The sequence below is a fragment of the Macaca fascicularis genome, chromosome 2, assembly GCF_037993035.2.
Source record: "Macaca fascicularis isolate 582-1 chromosome 2, T2T-MFA8v1.1".
In the NCBI taxonomy this organism is placed as follows: domain Eukaryota; kingdom Metazoa; phylum Chordata; class Mammalia; order Primates; family Cercopithecidae; genus Macaca; species Macaca fascicularis.
The window spans coordinates 163396609-163417335 of record NC_088376.1 but is presented as its reverse complement, the minus strand read 5'-3'; the positions used below and the strand labels follow the sequence as shown (position 1 = coordinate 163417335).

General features: G+C 36.4%; 1 protein-coding gene across 5 annotated transcripts in view; it reads left to right on the top strand.

Moving 5' to 3' along the window:
* Nucleotides 1-14221, top strand: part of CFAP91 (cilia and flagella associated protein 91) — a 66726-nt gene extending 52505 nt beyond the window's left edge. For all 5 annotated transcript variants that reach the window (XM_045384683.3, XM_074033379.1, XM_045384684.3 and 2 more), the window contains exon 18: nucleotides 8553-14221. The gene's annotated coding sequence lies outside the window, so the exon portion shown is untranslated. The remainder of the gene's footprint in view (nucleotides 1-8552) is intronic.
* Nucleotides 14222-20727: the final 6506 nt, after the last annotated feature.

The window sequence follows — 20727 nt, the reverse complement described above, 5'->3', positions numbered from 1 at the left end:
TAATTACAAGAAACAGCAGTAATAGGAGCAATGCAGTTATAAAACAAAAGAGTAATATATAAGTCAGAAGAGGGCTAAATAGATTAAATTGTTCTAAGACACTTGCATTGTCTAGGAGGAAGATAAAAGTATAAGTTGACATTGATAACTCAATGATCCGTGATAACTCAAGGATGCATTTTGTAACCTCTAGGGTAACTCTGAAGGGATAGTAAGGAGATATATGACGTCTAAACTAACAGAAGAAAATGGGATTAAGTTTTCAAAACACTCAATACAAAAAGCAGATAGAAAGGAGAAAAAAGGAAACAGAACCAATAGAAAGCACTGAATAAAATGGCAGATGTAAACCAAAATTTGTCATTGAGTACATTAAATGTGAATGGACAAAATATTCCAAGTAAAGTCAGAATTTACCAGACTGAATAAAAATCATACTAAATTATATGCTGCTTGCAAGAAGCCTATATAAAATCTAAATATACAAAATGGTTGCAAGTTAAAACATTGAAAAAGATACCGTAAAAACACCACCCATAGAAAAGCAGATATAGCAATATTCATATCAAAGAAAACTTTAAGGCACAAAGTATTAGAGAAAAAGAAGGACATGCCATAAAAATAAAGGTCTAATTTATTGGGAAGATATAATGTCACAATTTAAATATACTTAATAGCACGGCCTTTACCCTAAATATAGCAAAATTTAACAGAACTGCCTGTAGAAATAGACAAATCCACAATAATTCTGGGAAATTTTAATCTTTATCAGGAACTAACAAGCGAGCAGAGAGAAAAAACATTTAAAAATGTAATATTTGGCTGGGTGCAGTGGCTCACGTCTGTAATCCCAGCAAATTTGGGAGGCCAAGGCAGGTGTATCAGTTCAGCTCAGGAGTTTGCAACTAGCCTGGTCAACATGGTGAAACCTTGTCTCTACAAAAAATACAAAAAAAATTAGCCAGGTATGGTGGTGTGCGCCTGTAGTCCCAGCTACTTGGGAAACTGAGGCAGGAGGATTGCTTGAGCCCAGGAGGCAGAGGTTGCAGTGAACTGAGATCATGCCACTGCACCCCAGCCTGAGTGACAGAGCAAGACCTTGTCTCAATAATAATAATAAAATTAAAATGGAATATTTTAGATACATAATTTTTAAAAACTTGGCCTACTGGACATTTGTAGAATATTATGCCCAACAACTACAGATGCATATTCTTGCCAAGGGCAGAGGGACATTACCAAGGGAAAGAGAAGCCAGGGGAGCTGTGTGGGCTGGCATGATGGATTAGGGTGCAGAGGAGCCCCTAGGGTGAGGCCAAATTTTCCCATATAATGTTAGCTTTAGGTTTTAGGTAGATACCCTTTTTCTGGTTGAGAAATGTTTGAATCCATCATGTTATTTAACCAGTTATGTCAGTAATAAAATTCACTCAGTTCCATGGACCTAACCATTGACACTTCTATCATTTTTTGTTTTTTGTGGGTTTTTGTGTATGTGTGTTGTTTGGTTGGTTGGTCGGTTGGTTGGTTGGTTGGTTGGTTGGTTGGTTGGTTGGTTGGTTAGTTTTTGGTCAGAAAGAGAAGCTGAATGTTCTGGCTTGCACCATCACTCTGACATTCAGTGATTCAGAGTGATAAAGTTTCAGTGTGATTTTTTCCAGCTCAGGGCCAAGACTGAGATTTTTGTAAGTAAGAGCACCATCCTCAGCTACTGTCGCAGAACACTGACTGGCTTTGGAAATTGGCTGTTGCTGCAGACTCGGTAATATTTTTTAATGAATCTGTCCTAATGTTGCAAGGCAAGCAGAACTCACATGCAGAGCTTATGCTATGGTGAAGTCCCTTCACTGGCAACTAACATTATTTGAATCCCAAATAATATACTTCCTATGTTATGAAAAGTTAAAACAAGAAGGAAGATCTTCATTCCTACATGTATTTGCATTGGATATATTTTCTGAGCCTAAACTACTTTTCTAGTAGCAATTTTGGACTTTGAAACAAGTGCAAAGGAAATGTCAAAATCTATTTATCTGCAATGGAAGCAAGTCCATTTTACCTTCAACTGGAAGTAATCTGTATTGTAATGACGTGCTAAAAAGAAAATATCAAGAGAAGAATCTAATAGAATTCTATAAATGCCTTCCAAGCAATACATATGGATATTTATATAAAAGTATATAATTGTGGATGGATACCAGTATTGGCCATACCGTTCTGAATGAAAAGACATTTTCAAAGATGACATAGGGATGAGATAAGATAGGGGAAAATCTCATTTTCAAAGACGAAATGAGAAAGAGGAAAATCTAATTACACATCGCTATTAATAAATGAACATTTGCAATCAATTTCAATGACTTGAACCCAAATTAAGCAAAATGTTATTCCCCCAAATAAGAATTCCATTCTTTTCATTAAGATAACTATATCACAAAAAGCTATAGTCAATTATTAGTAGTGTATTTTATCAAAAATGTTATGAAAATTTGTTTTCTCTTTTGTTAAATGAGTATCATTGATTTTGTCATTTGACTCACAAAACCTAAAATATTTACTATTAAGCCCTTTTCAGAATTCCTTACTCTACAGTAATTACAATGAAGTAGAACTAAATATAACATATGGAAGAATCTCACAAATATAATAAGCACCATAATAAGCCAAATCCAAAAATAATCCACAGTATGAGTTTATTTATATAAAGTTCAAAACCAACAGCATTAAACTATAGTGTTTAGGAATGCATACTTAGAAAGTTAAGGTATAACGAAAAGTAAGAAAGTGACTACTGTAAAAATAAAATCAGAATAGTGATTACTTTTAGGAGGTAAAGAGAGGATTGTGATTGGGAAGGGGTAAATGGGAGCTTATGGAATACTATTTCCTGACCTGGGTGATATTTACACAGATGAGTACTGTACATTAATTCATTAGGCTGTACATTGCTTTTAGGTACTTTCCTATATGTGTCATATTCCACAGTTGAAAGTTAGTAATACAAAAACATATGAAAGTATAAAACTCATTGGTAAAAGTAAGTACATGGTCAAATTCAGAATATTCTAATACTGTAATGATGGCGTGTAAATCACTTTTATCTTTAGTATGAAGGTTAAAAGACAAAACTATTAAAAATAATACCTACAATAATTTGTTAAGGGATATACAACATAAAAATATGTAACTTGTGAAATTGAAAACACAGATGTTGAGGAGGGTGGTTAAAAAGTGTAGAGTTCTTGCATGCAATCAAATTTAAGTTGTTACCAGTTTAAAATAGCCTATTGTAACTATAAGGTGTTTTATATATTTCTCATGGTGAGTACAAAGCAAAAAACGTATATTAAATACACAAAAGGTGAAGAGCAAGAAATCAAAGCATAGTACTAGAGAAAGTCACCTAATTACAAAGGAATACAGCAAGAGAGGAAGAAAAGAACAAGGACCTACAGAACAACCATAAAACAATGAACCAAATGATAGTAGTAAGTCTTTATCAATAATTACCTTGAATGTAATTAGATTAAATTCTCCAATGCAAAGACATAGAGTGGCTGAGTGGATAAAAACAAACAAATGAGACCTATGTCCAGCCTACAAGAGACTCACTTCACAGTTTAAGGACTCACATAGACTGAAAGTGAAAGGATGAAAAAAGATACTCAATGCAAATAGAAACCAAAATAGAACAAGTGTAGTTAAACTTACATCAGATAAAATAGATTTTAAGTAAAAAGCTATAAAATGAGACCAAAAAGGTCATTATGTGATAATAAAGGGGTCAATTCATCAAGAGGCTTTAACAATTATAAATATATGTGCACTCAACGTTGGAGCACCTAAATATATAAAGCAAATATTAATAGATATGAAGGGAGAGTTAGACTGTAATACAGTAATAGTGGGGACCTCCAGTATCCCACTTTCAGCAATGAACAGAACATCTAGACAAAAAATCAAGAGAGAAATATCAGACTTATGCTACACCTTAGACCAAATGGACCTAACAGACATATATAGAATATTCCATCCACCAGCAGCAGAATACACATTCTCCTCAAATACACACAGAACATTCTCCAAGACTGATGACTGATAAACAAGCCTAACAAACTTAAGAAGATTGAAATTATAGCCAGTATGGTTTTTCCAACCACAGTGGTATATAAAATAGAAATTAGTAACAGGAGGGATTTCAGAAAATTCACAATTACATGGAAATTAAACAACATGGTCCTGAACAACAAGAAGTCAAAGAAGAATTGAAAAGGGAAATTAAAAAAAAATACCGTGAGGCAAATGAAAATGGAAACACAAGACATAGTTATGGGATGCAACAAAAGCAGTTCTAAGATGGAAATTTATAGCAATATGTGCTTGCATCAAAAAAGAAGAAAGATCTCAAGTAAACAACGTAATATTACACCTCAAAGAACTAAAAAAAGAACAAACTAAGCCCAAAATTAGTAGAAGGAAAGAAATAATAAAGATTAGACCCGAAATAAGTGAAGTAGAGACTAGAAAAATAATAGAACAGATCAACAGAACTAAAAGTCGGTATTTTGAAAAAATAAAATTGACAAACCTTTAACTAGACTACTTAAGGACAGAGAGGGAAGACTCAAGGAAAATCAGAAGTAAAAGAGGAGACATTACAACTGATACCACAGAAATGCAAAAGATAAAAGACTACTATAAACAACTACATACCAACAATTTGGACAATCTAGAAGAAATGGATAAATGTCTAGACACATGCAACCTATCAAGACTGAACCGTGAAGAAAATAGAAAATCAGAATAGACCATTAACAAGTAAGGGCATTGAATCAGTAATGAAAAGACCCTCATCAAAGAAAATCCCAGGCAGGACCCAATGGCTTCACTGCTGAATCCTACCAAACATTTAAATTGCAAAGTCTTCCAAAAAAATTGAAAAGGAGGGAATACTTCCAAACTCATTTTACAAGGTTAGCATTACTCTTATTTCAAAACTAGACAAGGATACTACGAGAAAGAAAAATTATAGGCCAATATCCCTGATTAACATAGATGCAAAAATTCTCAAAAAAAAAAGTAACAAACTAAATTCAACAAATTAAAAGGATGTTTCACCATGATCAAGTGGGATTTATCCTAGAGATGAAAGAATGGCTCAACATACACAAATCTATAAATGTGATATACCATATTAACAGAATGAAGGACAAAAATCACATGATCATATCAATAGATTCAGAAAAAAATTTGACAAATTCAATACTCTTTCATGACAAAAAAAAAAAAAAAACTCTTAACAGATTTGTTATAGAACAAATGTACCTCAACATAGTAAAATCCATATATGACAAACTCACAACTAACATCATTCTCAACAGTAAAAAGTTGAAGCCTTTTCCTCTAAGATCAGAAACAGACAAGGATGCTCCACTCTTGCTACTTCTATTCAACATAGTACTGGAAATTTCAGCCAGCACAGTTGGGCAAGAGAAAGAAATAAAAGGCACCTGCATTGGAAAGGAAGAAGTTAAATTGTTTTTCTTTGCAGGTGACATGGTCTTATATATAGAAAACCCTAATGACTCCAACAAAAAAAACTAATAGAAATGATAAAGGAATTAGGTTACAGGTACAAAATCAACATACAAAAATCAGTAGCATTTCTATACATTAACAACAAGCTATACAAAAAAGAAATCAAGAAAACAATCCCATTTATAATAGCTACAAGGAAAAAAATAAAATACTTCGGAGTAAATTGAATCAAGGAGACCTGTACATTGAAAACTATCAAACATTGATGAAAGAAACTGAAGAAGACACAATTAAATAAAAGGATATCCTGTGTTCATGAATTGAAAGAATTAATATTGTTTAAATATCCATGCTACTTAATGCAATCTACAGATTCAATGCAATCTACAGATTCACTGCAATCTCTATCAAAATTCCAATGACATTTTTCACAGAAATAGAAAAGGCAATCCTAAAATTCATATGGAACCATAAAAGACCCCAAGTAGCTAAAATAATTTTGAAGCAAAAAGAACAAAGCCATCACACTAACTGACTTAAAAATCTACTGCAAAGCTATGCTAATCAAAACAGCATGGTACTACACACAAAGACCAATGGAACATAATAGAGAGCCCAGAAATACACCCACGGATTTGTGGTTAATTGATTTTTGACAAAGGTGCCAAGAACACACAATGGGAAAAGGACAGTTTTTTCAATAAGTGATGCTGAAAAAACTGGATATCTACATACAGAAGAATGAAATTAGAACCTTTTCTCCACACCGTTTTCAAAACCCAACTCAAAATGGATTAAACACTTAAACATAAGTCCTCATACTGTAAAACTGCGAGAAGAAAACATAAGGGAAAAACTCCTAACATTGGTCTGGATGATTATCTTTTGGATATGACTCAAAAGCACAGGCAACAAAAGTGAAAACAGACAAAAGGATTACATCAAACTAAAAAGTTTCAGCAAAACAACAATAAACAGAGTGAAGAGACATCCTGCTAAATGGGAGAAAATATTTGCAAACTGTACATCTGGTAATATTCAAAATATATGAGGAACTCAAACAACTCAATAGCAAGAAAATAAATAACCCAATTAAAAAAGGGCAAAGGACTGAATATACATTTCTCAAAAGAAGACACATATGAATGGCCAACAGATACATGAAAAAAATGCCCAATGTTATAATCATTCAAGAAATGCAAACGAAAACCACAATGTGATATCACCTCATACTGTTAGAATGGCTATTATCAAAAAGACAAAAAATAAGTGTTGAGGAGGATGTGAAGAAAAGAGAACCCTTGCATGTTGTTGGTGGGAATGTAAATTAGTACAGCCATTGTGGAAAACATCACGGAGGTCTTCAAAAAATAAAAAATAGAACCACCATATGATCCAGCAATTCCACAACTGGGTATCTATCCAAAGGAAATGAAGTCAGTGTGTGAAAGAGATATCTGCACTCCCATGTTCACTGCAGCATTAATCACAATAGCCAAGATTTGAAATCAACCTGTGTCCATCAACAGATGATGGTATACACACAATTGAATACTATTCAGCCTTAAAAAAAAAAGAAGGAAATCCTGTCATTTGCAGCAACATGTCTGAACCTGGAGGGCATTATGCTAAGTGAAATAAGCCAGGCACAGAAATACCAGCATAATGCCATGAACCAGGCATAATGCATCCACACACATACACATATGCTATCACTTACATGTAGAATAGAAAAAAGTTGAACTCATAGAAGTAAAGGGTAGAATGTTGGTTGCCAGAAGCTAGTGTGGTAGGGAGATGTTGGTCAAAGGATATAAATTTCCATTAGGAAGAATAAGTTCAAAGGATGCATTGTACAACTGTGGTGACTATATTTAATAACAATGTATTATATTTTGAAAATAGCAAAGAGAGATTTTAAGCACTCTTTCCCAAAAAAATGAAAAGTATATGAAGTAGTACATATGTTAATTAGCTCGACTGAGCCATTCTACAATGTGTACGTATTTCAAACCATCATGCTGTACCTGACAAATATATATAATCTTTCTTTGTCAGTTAAAAGTAAATAAATGAAATAGTAAAGGATGTTGGCAGTAAGTCAAAGTAAAATGGAAAGAGAATCAGAAACAGTACTTATGTCCTCCAATGTCTACATATTAACTTTTCCCAAACAAAAGTTCCATGGATAACTGCTCTTCAGGACATTCATAAGCAGGCCTGCTCCTGGTATTTGCAAGACCCAGGTCAAGAGGATGAATTGAAGCTTCATATCATATGAAAATATATAAAGTTGTAAATTAGGCTAACATACTGTTAGATAAAATTTATTCTACCCACCTACTTTCACAAACATGTCTTTGAGATGATAACATTGAAAAATGGGTAAGCAGCTATGGGTTTTATGTAATTGAAAGATGGCAAGAACCAAAGATGATAAACTTAGTTATTATTGTACATGTCTGACTCTTCTGTTTATGTTCCAGTAGTATTTGGACAAGTAATGAAATAAAGGCATACATAGTTTTTTAAAAGTTAGAAATACATATGTATATATACAAACAAATATATATATGTATATACATTATGCCTGCAATATACAGAGAATATTTCTGGAAAGGTCAATAACAAATTGGTAGGTAGCTGTTGTCAGGCATGGAAACTGGGGACTGGAGTTCACACTTGGGGAAAAGAGATTTATCTTCCTCATGTTGACATTCTTTTGTATTTTTATTTTTTTTAGGATGTATGTATATTATTTTCAATTACAACCTAGTTAATGTACATATTTTTTTAAGTGCTAGAATTTGGAAACTGACACACTGTGAAGTAAGAAACATCTGGATCCCTAAGGCTTATAAATGGCAGAGCTGGGATATGTGTGGGGCTGTCGGAGTTCAAAGCTAGGGCTCAGACACACTGTATCACAGTAATTTTTTGCATGTATTGATCTGATAATGAATGTTTCTAAAAGATGACATAATCATAAACATTTGTTTGGCTCTTTTTTACAGATTGTGATTAAAAAAATAAAAAGAAGCAGTGCGAATCATCATAAAGAATTCCAATGGTCTGCACTTCTCCCAAAGTGTGCACTGCTCATAAACTTGCCAATGTATGTTTCGTGAGAAAGGAGATTTGTTTTCCTTAAACACCCAATAATTTATAATGGTTTTCAGTAATAATAATCAAATGAAAAATCTTCATTCTCTTCAGTGTCTTCTAGACGCCCTACTTAAAAAGAACATTTTCTTATGTCTCATTTCAATATTTTGTTAACTATGAGGATGTGCTGGTTTGTTGAATCAAACAAAAGGAAATGTTGTGGAATATTTTTCCAAGTAGTTTTGGTTCACTATTCGCAGGACATTGGCATTATCTACTAAGGCTGAAAATGTGCATATTCCATGACTCAGGATTTTATCTCCCAGATATATATTCAACAGAAATGCATGAGTATGCGCACCAACAGGCATGACAAAAATATTTATAGTAGTGGTATTCACAATAGTCCCAAACTGGAAACCCAAGTGTCCATCTTCATTGGAACAGAAAACTATGCTTTGGTCTACTTCTACAGTGGCACATCAACCCACTTCTGAGCTTTAGATCTATGCAGTATGTTCATGCAACAGCCATAGAGATGGTGCTGTTGAAAGGCAATCTGCCCATCCTGTGTATTGACAAGCATCAGGATTCCATGAGGATTCTTTCTCAAAGACTGGCAAATAGGAAAAAACAGTAAATGAGCAAAAACATCAACATGGAGCTCAAGTAAAGAATTTATAAAGGAAAGTGTGTGCTACTCTGAAAACAATAAAAGCTTATGTTAGAAAATATCTTACTGTAAGGAACAAGTAAAATTTCAGAAACATTTGCTGGGTGTTTTTAATAGGAGTCAAAAAGAAAGGGTCTTTTCAGAAACTGAAGTAGGGAATAATAAGAACAGACAAGGTCAAAAAATAGACAGATGCGGGCTGAAAAGGAAAGAAAATGGGCTAAGATGGGAAAAATGTAAAAAGATTTAAAATCCAGCAACAAAATCTGCACATTCATTTGGATGCAGTGAAAAGGGCAGAAATATCACAGCAGAGAATAAAACTGGTAATGTTGGCGAGACATTTATTAAGTGCTCCAACATGAGATGGGAAGGAATGGGCAAAGTGATTAAAATGACAGCAGTTAGCTGTAGATGACCTATCCCACAGCAATCGGAGTTCTTGAAGAAGAAACCAGAACAAATAAGATAGAAACAATAATCAGAGTTTAATAATTAATTTTCTGAGTTTTTTTTTTAAACTAAGTATACAAACTTGAAAGGGTTCACCTTGCCCTAGCAAAACTAGGATTGGGGCACCTTTTTTTCCCCTGAGGATCACTGACAAAAAAACACTGCACCAATAAGGAAGCAACTAAATTTTGTTTTGTTCTTTAAAAAATGCTAACCTGAACTAGGTAAAGTTATATCATTCGCTTTTGAAATAAAACATCAGGAACACAAAATGAGAAGTGAGTTAGGTTGGGCTGATGGGATAGAAGGTAGGAGGCGAATGCTATACAGCTGGGAACAGCAGACTTTCTGTAAAGGACCAAATGGTAACTACATTAGTGTTTGCGGGTCAGATGGTCTCCATCATAACTGTGTACTCAACTCTGCTATTGTAGGGTAAGAGCAGCACTAGGTGACACAGAAATGAATGAGCATGACTGTGTTCCAGTAAAATTTTATTTTAATTAAAATCAATTCATGTTTGAAAAAGGATTTAAAATAGCTTCTGATAAAGGACATACGTAATGAAACTTAAAGTATGATATTTTCTTTAAAAGTCTTTATCCTTATGTAGACTTCTAAAACTATGTTTTGTGTTTAGACTGTCAAGGAAAATACAAGTTTTTATACAATTCTCATTGACTAATTGAAGTTTACCAGGAGAAGAAAACTTTTTCCTGGTACTGGCAATCTTTTACTTATAATGGCTTGAGTTAAAAAGCTCCAACTTCTCTAATTTTTGCTTTTGAAAATAAAACACCTATAGTGACAATAAAAACACACACTTAAAGCCATGTGGTCATAGTGACTGGAGCCATGTAGTGAATTGGGGCCAGACTAGTACGATCAATAGCAATGCACAATCACAACGAACTGTCTGAGACAGAAAACTTTTTGCATGGATGCATAATCAGATATAGTGAATCATTGTAAAGAGAGGCAGTGCTTTAGCTGGAGGCAAGGTAAAATCCAAAAGGAAAGTATGCAGTGTGGGTAAAGGATCTCTTTAGGATGAGAAACTGTTAGCACAAAATTGTTGGGAATTCTAAGTTCCTGAAGTACAGAACTCCCAGACAAATTATGTTAGAGCCTGAGTGTTAGTTCAGGAGGAGCTTCCACTGCTAACTCCCATCCCCCTACTCAGTTCTAGGCCACTGGTACCCCCCTGAGGGTAGAGTTGTATTTACAAACACTTGGAGTGATTTTATGCAACAAACTGCACAGAGGACTATAGACTCGGTTACTAGGGGAGTGGAGAATGCCAGCAAGCCCCTGAGTAACAGTGAATGGCCTTCAACTGTGCTTACCAATTGTGGAACAAAAGCCAGCTAGAACCCTAGCAATATAGTAGTGTTATGGGATTTTGGGGGTGTTGCTTTTCTGGCCAGAAACCTCTGTGGACAGTGGGTCCTTTGCCTGAGTTCTTGTCCTGTGTCTGGGAAGAATGAGGTATGCAGACAAGTAGAGGGTGAGCAAGATGAAGAGCAGTTTTGTTGAGTGTTAGTACAGCTCAGAGGAGACCCACAGTAGGTAGCTCCTCTTTGTAGGTAGGTCATCCCATTGAGTGTTCAGCTCTCAGCAAAAAGGAGGCAATGGAGTGGATGGCTCCTCTCTGCAGGCAGGTCATCACGATGAGTATTCAGCTCTCAGCAGAGAAGGTAGCGCCTCTCTGCAGCTGGTCATTCAGACATCTCCTCTGCTCTGGCTGAGTCCATGGTTTTTTGATCTTCAGAGAGGGGAAGTGCATGCTGATTGGTCCATGCACAGCCATGGGCAGGCCCAGGAAAAAGCGATATAAACTCCCCCTCTAGGCAGCAGTACTGGCAGCCCGGCCCCCAGGCTTCAGGACTTCTCGGCATGAAGGTGGGACTTCACTGGGGCCCTGCCCCCTTCTGCCCAGGAGCTGTCTGCCTCCCTTGTCATTCATGGCACCCAGGCTCTTACTGCCAAGGGATGCCTGCAGGCCAGCGCTGAACTGCCCTCAGCTTCCCTCCTGTGCTCTTCAGTGCCCAAAGACAGGAGGGGGCCAAGGCAGCAGGGGGCTGGCATGTCAGCACTGCCTTGAGCATGCGCCCACCCCGCTGGCCTGCGACAGTGCCCCAGCTCAGCCCCAACCTTGCTCCACAATCAGAGCATGCACCAGGAGTGGGGAGAAGCCAGGTAGCAGGAGCAGGCACTTCCAAGCCTGCAAGAGCAGGGGGGCATTCCAGGGCCTCCAAGAGTGCAGGGATGCCTGAGTCTACAGCCACAGTTTGGGCAGCTGCAGCTGTGCCCAGCAGCAGGCTCCTGCCTGCTCCCAGTCCCCCAAGAGCAAAGGGAAGCTCACATCTGCAGCCACGGTTGGGTGGCTGCAGCCCTACTGGGAGGGCAAGGCTCCTGCCTGCTCTGTGGAGTGGGAGGCCAGGTTCTACAGCCATGGTTTGGGTGACTACAGTGGCACCGGGGGAGTTCCCATCCCAACTCAGAAGGGCAGGGCTCACGCTTGTCCCCAGCTCCCACCAGCTCCACGGAGGGTGCAGCCGAGGCTGCAGCATGAGGGTGTAGCATGGAAGTTAAGGGAGCAGGCTCTGGACCCATACTGTCCGGGTTGAAATCACAGTCCAAGTTCAGTGTGTCAGACAGGTTATTTAATCCCACTAAGCCTTAGCTTCCTCATGTGTAAAATGGTATAACCATAGAATGTACATCACGAGGTTGATGTTGGGATGTAATGTATTAATTTACATAAAAAGCTTAGAGCAGCACGCAACACACGGTAAACACTCAATAAGCACCAAGTAGCTAATTTTACTATCCCAAAGGGATAAAGGACAAAAGAGAAATAGGTGGAGCATGTTTCCCGCTTATAAGGAAAATGACCACACCTACCACTGTATAGACAGTGGCGCAGTGGATATCAGTGTCTAACCCATCAGATGAGTTTCTCCATCACATTTGGGGAAGAATACGAGACTGAGAGAATATGGATGTGCTATCATCTGCCCCTCCCCTAACCCCTCCAGCAAGAAAGGGATAGGAATGAGTACCTCATGTTCTGTAGAAACTTGAGGTGTTGAGAATAAGGGCTCCCTCCCTACCAGATATCAGTGCAGTAGAAGGAAGCCATAAGTATTGCACAGAAGAACTTCCCAGAAAACTTAGCTACAATCATTGAAGGAGGCATCTTTTATGATAGGTGTCAAATGTTGAGGAAACTGGAAGGGAGGACTACAGTGGTTCTTGGCTGTGGCTGCATGCTAAAACCACCTGAGTACTTTAATACAAAAAAAAATGTTTCTTGGGTTTCACCTCAGGCCAAGTGAGATAGAATCTTTAGAAGTGGAGCCCAAGCAAAGGGGATTTTTTTTTAAAGTTTCCCAAGTGATTTAATGTACATTCCAAGTTGAGAATAGATGACATGTTTCCTAAGGAAATTGTCCCTCTCCAAGCATTTACCATTCATACTTACTACAGAAGACATGTCTTCAGTCCAGGTTCTAATGATATTTTCTTTGTAAAGCGTAAAGAATTTCAAAGGCAAGAAAAAAAAATATGTGAGAAAACACTGATACTGGACATAGTCATAACACTCTGTACTTCCTCAGTAACACACTTGATAGTAATTTCCTACGTAATCGTCTCTCTCACTAGCGTGTGAGGGCAGGGCAGCAGCTGTACCTAGTGAATTCATTTGTTTGCATCTGTAGTGCTTAGTCAGTCCAGTCTCTGGCACGTATCAATCCCTCAGTAGGTATTTATTGAATGAAATTCTACATACTTAATGTTTGTAAAAACAAACATTTGTGTGGTTTTAGAGAACGTTTATTATGTCTTGGCATATTACAGTATGAAATGAGTTTCAAGGACAAAATTCTAATTTATAACATTCATTCCTTATAAATGTTTAACTTTTTGTGATTCAACTTGTGAATGTTATCAAGGAACCAAGTAAGTCATAAAGGAAGGGAGAGGCCTTCTGTATGACATCCTAAAAGGAATTTATCCCATTTATCCTTGTACAAATGACATTTGACAACTTAAGAAACCTCCAACAGAAGTTTCAGAGAAGCAAAAATGTTCTTTTCACTGTTTCTTTTATTTTTAATAAAAAGTAAAGATATTTTATTAAAACATATCTATAAAATCAACTTTCATTATGTCAGAATGAAGAGGTCACCAATACTCCTCCACTAAAAAAAATCATACAACTGGACAAAATTGACAAAAGCACCCAGGAAACTAGAAACCTGCCAGAGATGGGCAGCAAGTTGAAAAGCTCCTAGAGATTCAAGGAGAAACAGCAGAAGGCTAATTCTTTCCCCCCAGCTCCCATCAAGCTCAATCAATCAGCAAGAATTATAGTTTTCTAGTTCGGAGTTGGCCAAAAACCCAGTGGTTCTGCTGCCAGAGGAGAAATACTTAAAAATTTTAAAATTATAAAATTTAGGGTAGAGAAGTGGCATGAAACCTTACGACTTTGCATACTAAAAGTAGCAAACTCAGTTAGAAATGAATAGGGAAAGGCCACAGCTTTGTTAGCCCAAGGATGCAATCTCAGTTGGGGTGAGCAGCAAACCAACCAGAGTGCTAATGGGGAGATCCTGGAAGAGTTGAGACAAGTTTTCCACATACCCCTGGCTGACTGAGAATACAAAAAACTAACCCAGAAAAAGGGAAAAAAGGAGCAACATAACACTAAAATCAAGTTGGGACAAATAGAAAATAAATCACAAAATGGTACACCTCAACTTTAGCATGCATTAAATATTAGTGTATTAAACACTCCAGATAAAAGGCACAGATGTCAAAATGGTTTTTTTTGTTTTTTTTCCTCAAAATTGTTTTGAAAAAAAAGTAAAACCAAGTATATGATTTACAAGAGACACTTTTCAATATAAAAACAGTAATAATGAAAGTAAATGGATGGAAAATGATATAATAGGAAAATATTTAGCATAGGAAAACTAGAGTAGTTCTGTTACTACAGCTGTCAAAAAAAAAAAAAAAAAAAAAAATTCAAAGCAGGAAGTATTACCAGAGACAAAGTAGGATACCTCATAATGATAAAAAATGAAAACTAAATAGTCGTATCTATTTATGCCCCTAATAACTGAGCTTCAAAATTCACAAAGCAAAACTAACAAATAAAGAAGTAAACAAATCTCCAAAGTTGAAGACTTAACACCTTCTTCTCAATAGTATAGAATAATTAGATAAGAAATCAGTGAAGTTTAGAAGACTTTAAAAACTGTATACATTTACTAAACACTAATCAGAACACTATACCCAGCCACTGCAGAATACATATTGTTTTCAAGTGTACTTGGAACATTTACCAAGATAAGCCATATTATGAGCCACAAAACATCTTTATATGTTTCAAAAAATGGAAATCTTATATAATATGTTATCTGACCACAGAAACAACCAACTTAGAAATCAGGAACAAATACATATTTTTAGAAAATCCCAAACATTTGGAAGTTAAACAATATATCTCTAAATAACCTTTGGATCAAAGAAGAAATAACAAAGGAAATTAGAAAATACTTTGATGTGAATGATTGAGAAAATACAAATTCAAAATTTATAGGATGTAACCAAAGCAGTGCTTACAGAGAAATGGTAGCTATATGTACTTATGTTAGAAAAGAGGCTTAAAACCAGTTATCTAAGTTCCCACTTAAGGAAAATACAGAAAGAAAGGCAAAGTAAAACCAAAGTAAGTAGTAGGATAGATGTTTCAAGATACAGAAGAGCAGAAATCAATGAAACAGAAAGCTTAAAATGATACAGAAAATCGACAAGAACAAAATTTTATTATTTGAAGAGACTGGTTAAAAAAAGAGAAATCACAAATTTTCAACATCACAAACAAGAAAGGGTATCACTGTAGTGGAAGAGGGAATGTCACTATAGATCTTACAGGCATTAAAAGGATAATAAAGGAATAATTTGAAAACTTTATGACAATAAATGTGATAGCTTAGATGAAATGGAAAAAAGTCCTTGAAGCAGAATTTACCAAAAGATATACAATGATAAATAGAAAATCTATATATCCTTGTGTCTATTAAGTAAATTGAATTCATTATCAAAAACATTCCCCTAAAGAAATATCCAGGCCCAGATGGTTTCAGTGATGAATTCCATCAAACATTTAAGGAAGAGATCATGTCAATCTTATACAAACTCTTTCAGAAAACATAGAGGAAACACTTTGCATCACATTTTAAGAGTCCAGTATAATCATATCATCTGACAGAGGTAAGAAAATAAGGTTACAGGTCTATATCATGATTTTAATTGCAGCGTTGGTGGTATGGTGGTGAGCATAGCCACTTTCAACGATTATGAATGCAAAAGCCATTAATGAAATATGACCAAAACAAATCCAGAATTCCAAAAAAAAGAGAGAGTATTATTCAGTACAGAGCATGTTTATTCCAAAGATGCAAGGTTAGGACAGCATTAGAAATATCAATGTAATTCATCATATTAATAGAAAAAAGATAAAAAGACATATTATCTCAACTGAAAAATTAACAAAATTCTACACTCATTCATATTTAGAAATTCTCAAAAAACTAGTATAAAAAGGAACTTCCTCAACCTGACAAAAGCATCTATAAAGAAGACAGCTAGCATCATAACTAATGGTGAAATATTCAATGTCCCCCACAAGGATATCTACCCGCACCACACTGCTATTTAATATTGTATTAATCGTTCTAACTGGTGCAATAAGGAAAGAAAAAAGTATAAAGATCAGAAAAGAAGAAAACTGTCTTTCTTTGCAGAAAACATAATTATTTACATTGAATATCTTCACTAATACTAAGGAATAACTAATAGAACTTTTTAATAAAGTCACAGTTATATCTCATCAATATAAATATAAATATATATATATACACACACACATATATATATTTTCTATATACTAGCAGCAAACAATTAGAACAGAGGTTTTTTTTTTTTAATTGACTTAATATCCAAAAAACATAAAACACTTAAGAATAAACTTAACAAAAGACGTGGAAGGCCTCTGCACTAAAAACTACAAAACATTGCTGAGAAAAATAAATGACCTAAATAGAGAGTTAGCCATGTTCACATACTGGAACATTCAATGTTGTTTTGTAGTCATTTCTCCCCATATCGATCTGCCGATTCAATGCAATCACAATCAATATACTAACAGGCATTTTAATAACTTTTCAAAGTTGATTCTAAAATGTATATGGTAAAGCAAAGAATACAGGAATAGCCAAAATGGCTGGGCACAGTGGCTCACACCTGTAATCCTAGCACTTTGTAGGGATAGTGTGGCGGCTGAGGCAGGAGGATCACTTGAGGTCAGCAGTTTGATACCAGTCTGGGCAACAAAGTGACACCCCATCTCTACAAAAAAAATTTTTTTAATTATCTGGGCCCGGTAATGCACACCTAGCTACTCAGGAGGCTGAGGCAGGAGGATCCCTTGAGCCCAGGAATTTGAGGCTGCAGTGAGTAATAGAGTGCACTCCAGACTGAGTAATAGAGTGAGAGCATATCAAAAAAGAAAGAAAGAAAGAGAGAGAGAGAGAGAGAGAGAGAGAGAGAGAAAGAAAGAAAGAAAGAAAGAAAGAAAGAAAGAAAGAAAGAAAGAAAGAAAGAAAGAAAGAAAGCCAAAACCATCTTGATAAAGGACAAAGTTGAAAGGCTCATGCTACCTACTTCAAGACTTGCTATAAAGCCTTAGTGATCAAGACAGTGTGATATTGGCATAAGAATAGATAAATAGACATATATTGCAGAATAGGGAATCCAGACATCATCTCATACATGTATGGTTAACTGATTTTTTTTTTAACTAAAGTTCCAGAGCTTAGTAATGGGGGCAAGAGAGCCTTTACAACAAATAGTGCTGCAACAACAGAATAAATGAAAGAAGGAAAAATAGATCTTGACATCTACAACACACCAAACACAAAAACTAATTTGAGATGGGTTTCAGAATTAAGTTAAAAACTTAACGAGTGTCTAGAAGAAAACAAAACAAAAAACCCCAAAAAAACCGCAGAATGTCTTTATGACTTATCTACAGGACTCCAAAGACACTAGTCATTTAAAAATGACTTACAGATGCCTGCAGCCCATTCTGGGGAAAGGTCATTCATCGTTATGACCAATGTGGATACAAAGCCTAACACAAAAAGGTCTTGAACTTTTGGAATAAGGTTGCTCCTGTATTGATCACTGTTCTCAAAAGGAAAGCCTCAACACAAGCTGTATACCTGTATCATCTCCTTGTACAAAGAAGGGAACTGAAACATAAAGAAGAAACAAGTTGTCCACTAGCATTGCTGACATCAGCAAAATTGTAGAACAGGCAGCTCCAAACTCCCATCCCTCTACAGAAATACTGAAAAACAAGAAGCAACTGTCAGAGTCAACTTTGCTAGAACTCTGGAGAAGAGTCAAAAGTTTACGGCAATTAAGAAAGTGCTGAACCAAGAAAAAGCAACTTAAAAATGATAGGACATTTACCAGTTTTTAAAATGGGGGTGAAAATGATACGAAAACTTTGTGGCATTTTTTCTTGTCCTTGCCACATCTCCTCTTTGTCTCAGCAGCAGTCTTGAAGACAGCATCCCGTGTTCCCAGTATGGGACCCTGAACCCTGGTTCTGGAGGGAGCAGAGCAGGCTTCATTTGCAAATTACTGGGGTTTGTTTGTCTGTTCTAACCTATCTGGGAGCTAACTGAAGAACTGATCTGAGGTATGCATCTTGTTTTGCCTAACTGAGAACCCCTGAAGACGGAAAAATGACAGTCATTGCTCAGAAACATTGTAAGGTGAATAAAAATCCTGTAGCCACCTGGGGGCAGAAGATTAAGGTTGAGACATACAATAGAATGCCTAAGGTCTGCTAGCAAAAGCCAGGAAGAGAGTTTCTTTGGGAAATTAGGGCAATTCAAAACTGCCAGTGTGTATTAGGGAGTTTAGAAAGCAACATGCATGCCAGGACAGGACACATGTTCAGAAAATACCTAAGAAGACCCTAATCTCTGTCTGATCTCTGGGCTCAGTACAAGTAGAAAGTGAAGGCTCATGTGAATTTTTTTTTCTTTTCTCTTTTTTTTTTTTTTTTTGAGACAGAGTCTTGCTCTGTCATCCAGACTGGAGTACAGTGATGTGATCTCAGCTCACTGCAACCTCTGTTTCTTGGGTTCAAGAGATTCTCCTGCCTCAGCCTCCTGAGTAGCTGGGATTACAGGTGCCACCATACCTGGCTAATTTTTGTATTTTTAGTAGAGACAGGATTTTGCCATGTTGACCAGGCTGGTCTCAAACTCCTGACCTCAGGTGATCCGCCTCCCTCAGCCTCCCAAAATGCTGGGATTACAGGTGTGAGCCACCATGCCCGGCCTCATGGGGAATTTTAAATGCCCTACTAAAGTGTTAATAGTGCCCTAAGACAGAGCCAATCCACAGAGACTAGAAGAGGAGGGGGTTTTACTTGTTTTGTTTTACTTAGCTCCTGGCAGTCAAGGAGTCAAAGTCACTGGCTGAACACAAGCTAAGCCTTCAGCAATCAAGACAAGCAAACCTTAAGGAACTGGAAGGTTCTGACTTCCAGAGTTAAAACACTGTAATATTTGAATGTTCAATTTTTAAAAATCACAAGGCATACAAAGAAACAGGAAAGGATAATGCATTCAAAGGAAAAAAAATAAACTGACAAAACTGTCCATGAGAAAGCTCAAACATTGAAATTATTAGGCAAAGACTTTAAAAACAACTGTCTTAAATACATTCAAAGGACTAAAGGAGATCATGGAAATGAAGAAAGGAAACCAGAAAAAATGATATATGAACAAAATGAGAATATCAATACAGAGATAGAAATTATAGAAAGGAATCAAATGGAAATTAAGAAGGTGAGAAGTATGATAACTGAAATGAGAAATTTCACTAGAGGAGTTCAACAGCAGGTTTGAGCAGGCAAAAGATGATTTAACAAACTTGAAGACAGGACAATTGAAATGATCCATTCTGAGGAGCAGAATGAAAACGAGTGAAGAAAAGTGGACAAAGACGAAGACACCTGTGGAACACCATCAAGTGGACCAACATATGCATTATGAGAGTCTCAGAAGGACAAGGGAGAGAGAGACAGAGAGAGACAGAAATTATATGTGAATGGCCAAAAATGTCCCAAATGTTATAAAAGACATGAGTCTACACACCCAGGAAGCTCAACAAAGCCCAAGCAAAATAAACACGAAGAGATACACCAAGATACAGTATAGGCAAATTGTAGGAAGACAAAGAGAATCTTGAAAACCCCAAGAGAGAGGCAACTCATCCTGTACAAGGGAGCCTTAATAAGATTAACAGTTGATTTCACATCAGAAACCATGGAGGCTTGAAAACAGGAGGCCTGATGCCACTTCACACCTAGAATGGATATAACTTTTTAATGGAAAATAACAAGGAGAGGATGTTGGAGAGGACATGAAGAAATTGAGACCCTTGTACGTTGCTGGTGGGAGTATAAAACGATGCCACTGCTGTGGTAAAGCTTGGTAGTTCCTCAAAAAGTTAAACGTAGAACTACCACATGACCCAATGTCTTAGTCCATGCAGGTTACTACAACAAAATACCATAAATTGGATAATAAACAACAAAAATTTATTTATCATAGTTCTAGAGACTAAGAAGTCCAAGTCAAAGTACCAGCAGATTCAGTGACTGGTGAAGCCACCTTCCTGGATCATACATGACAGTCTTCTCACTATAACTTCAGGTGGAAGAAGGGGCATCAACCATGAGGGCTCCACCTTCATGACCTAATCACCTCCCAAATGCCCCACCTCCAAAACCATCACCTTGGGGGTTAGGATTTCAACATACGGATTTTGAGTGGACTCAAACACCCAGCAGTTACACT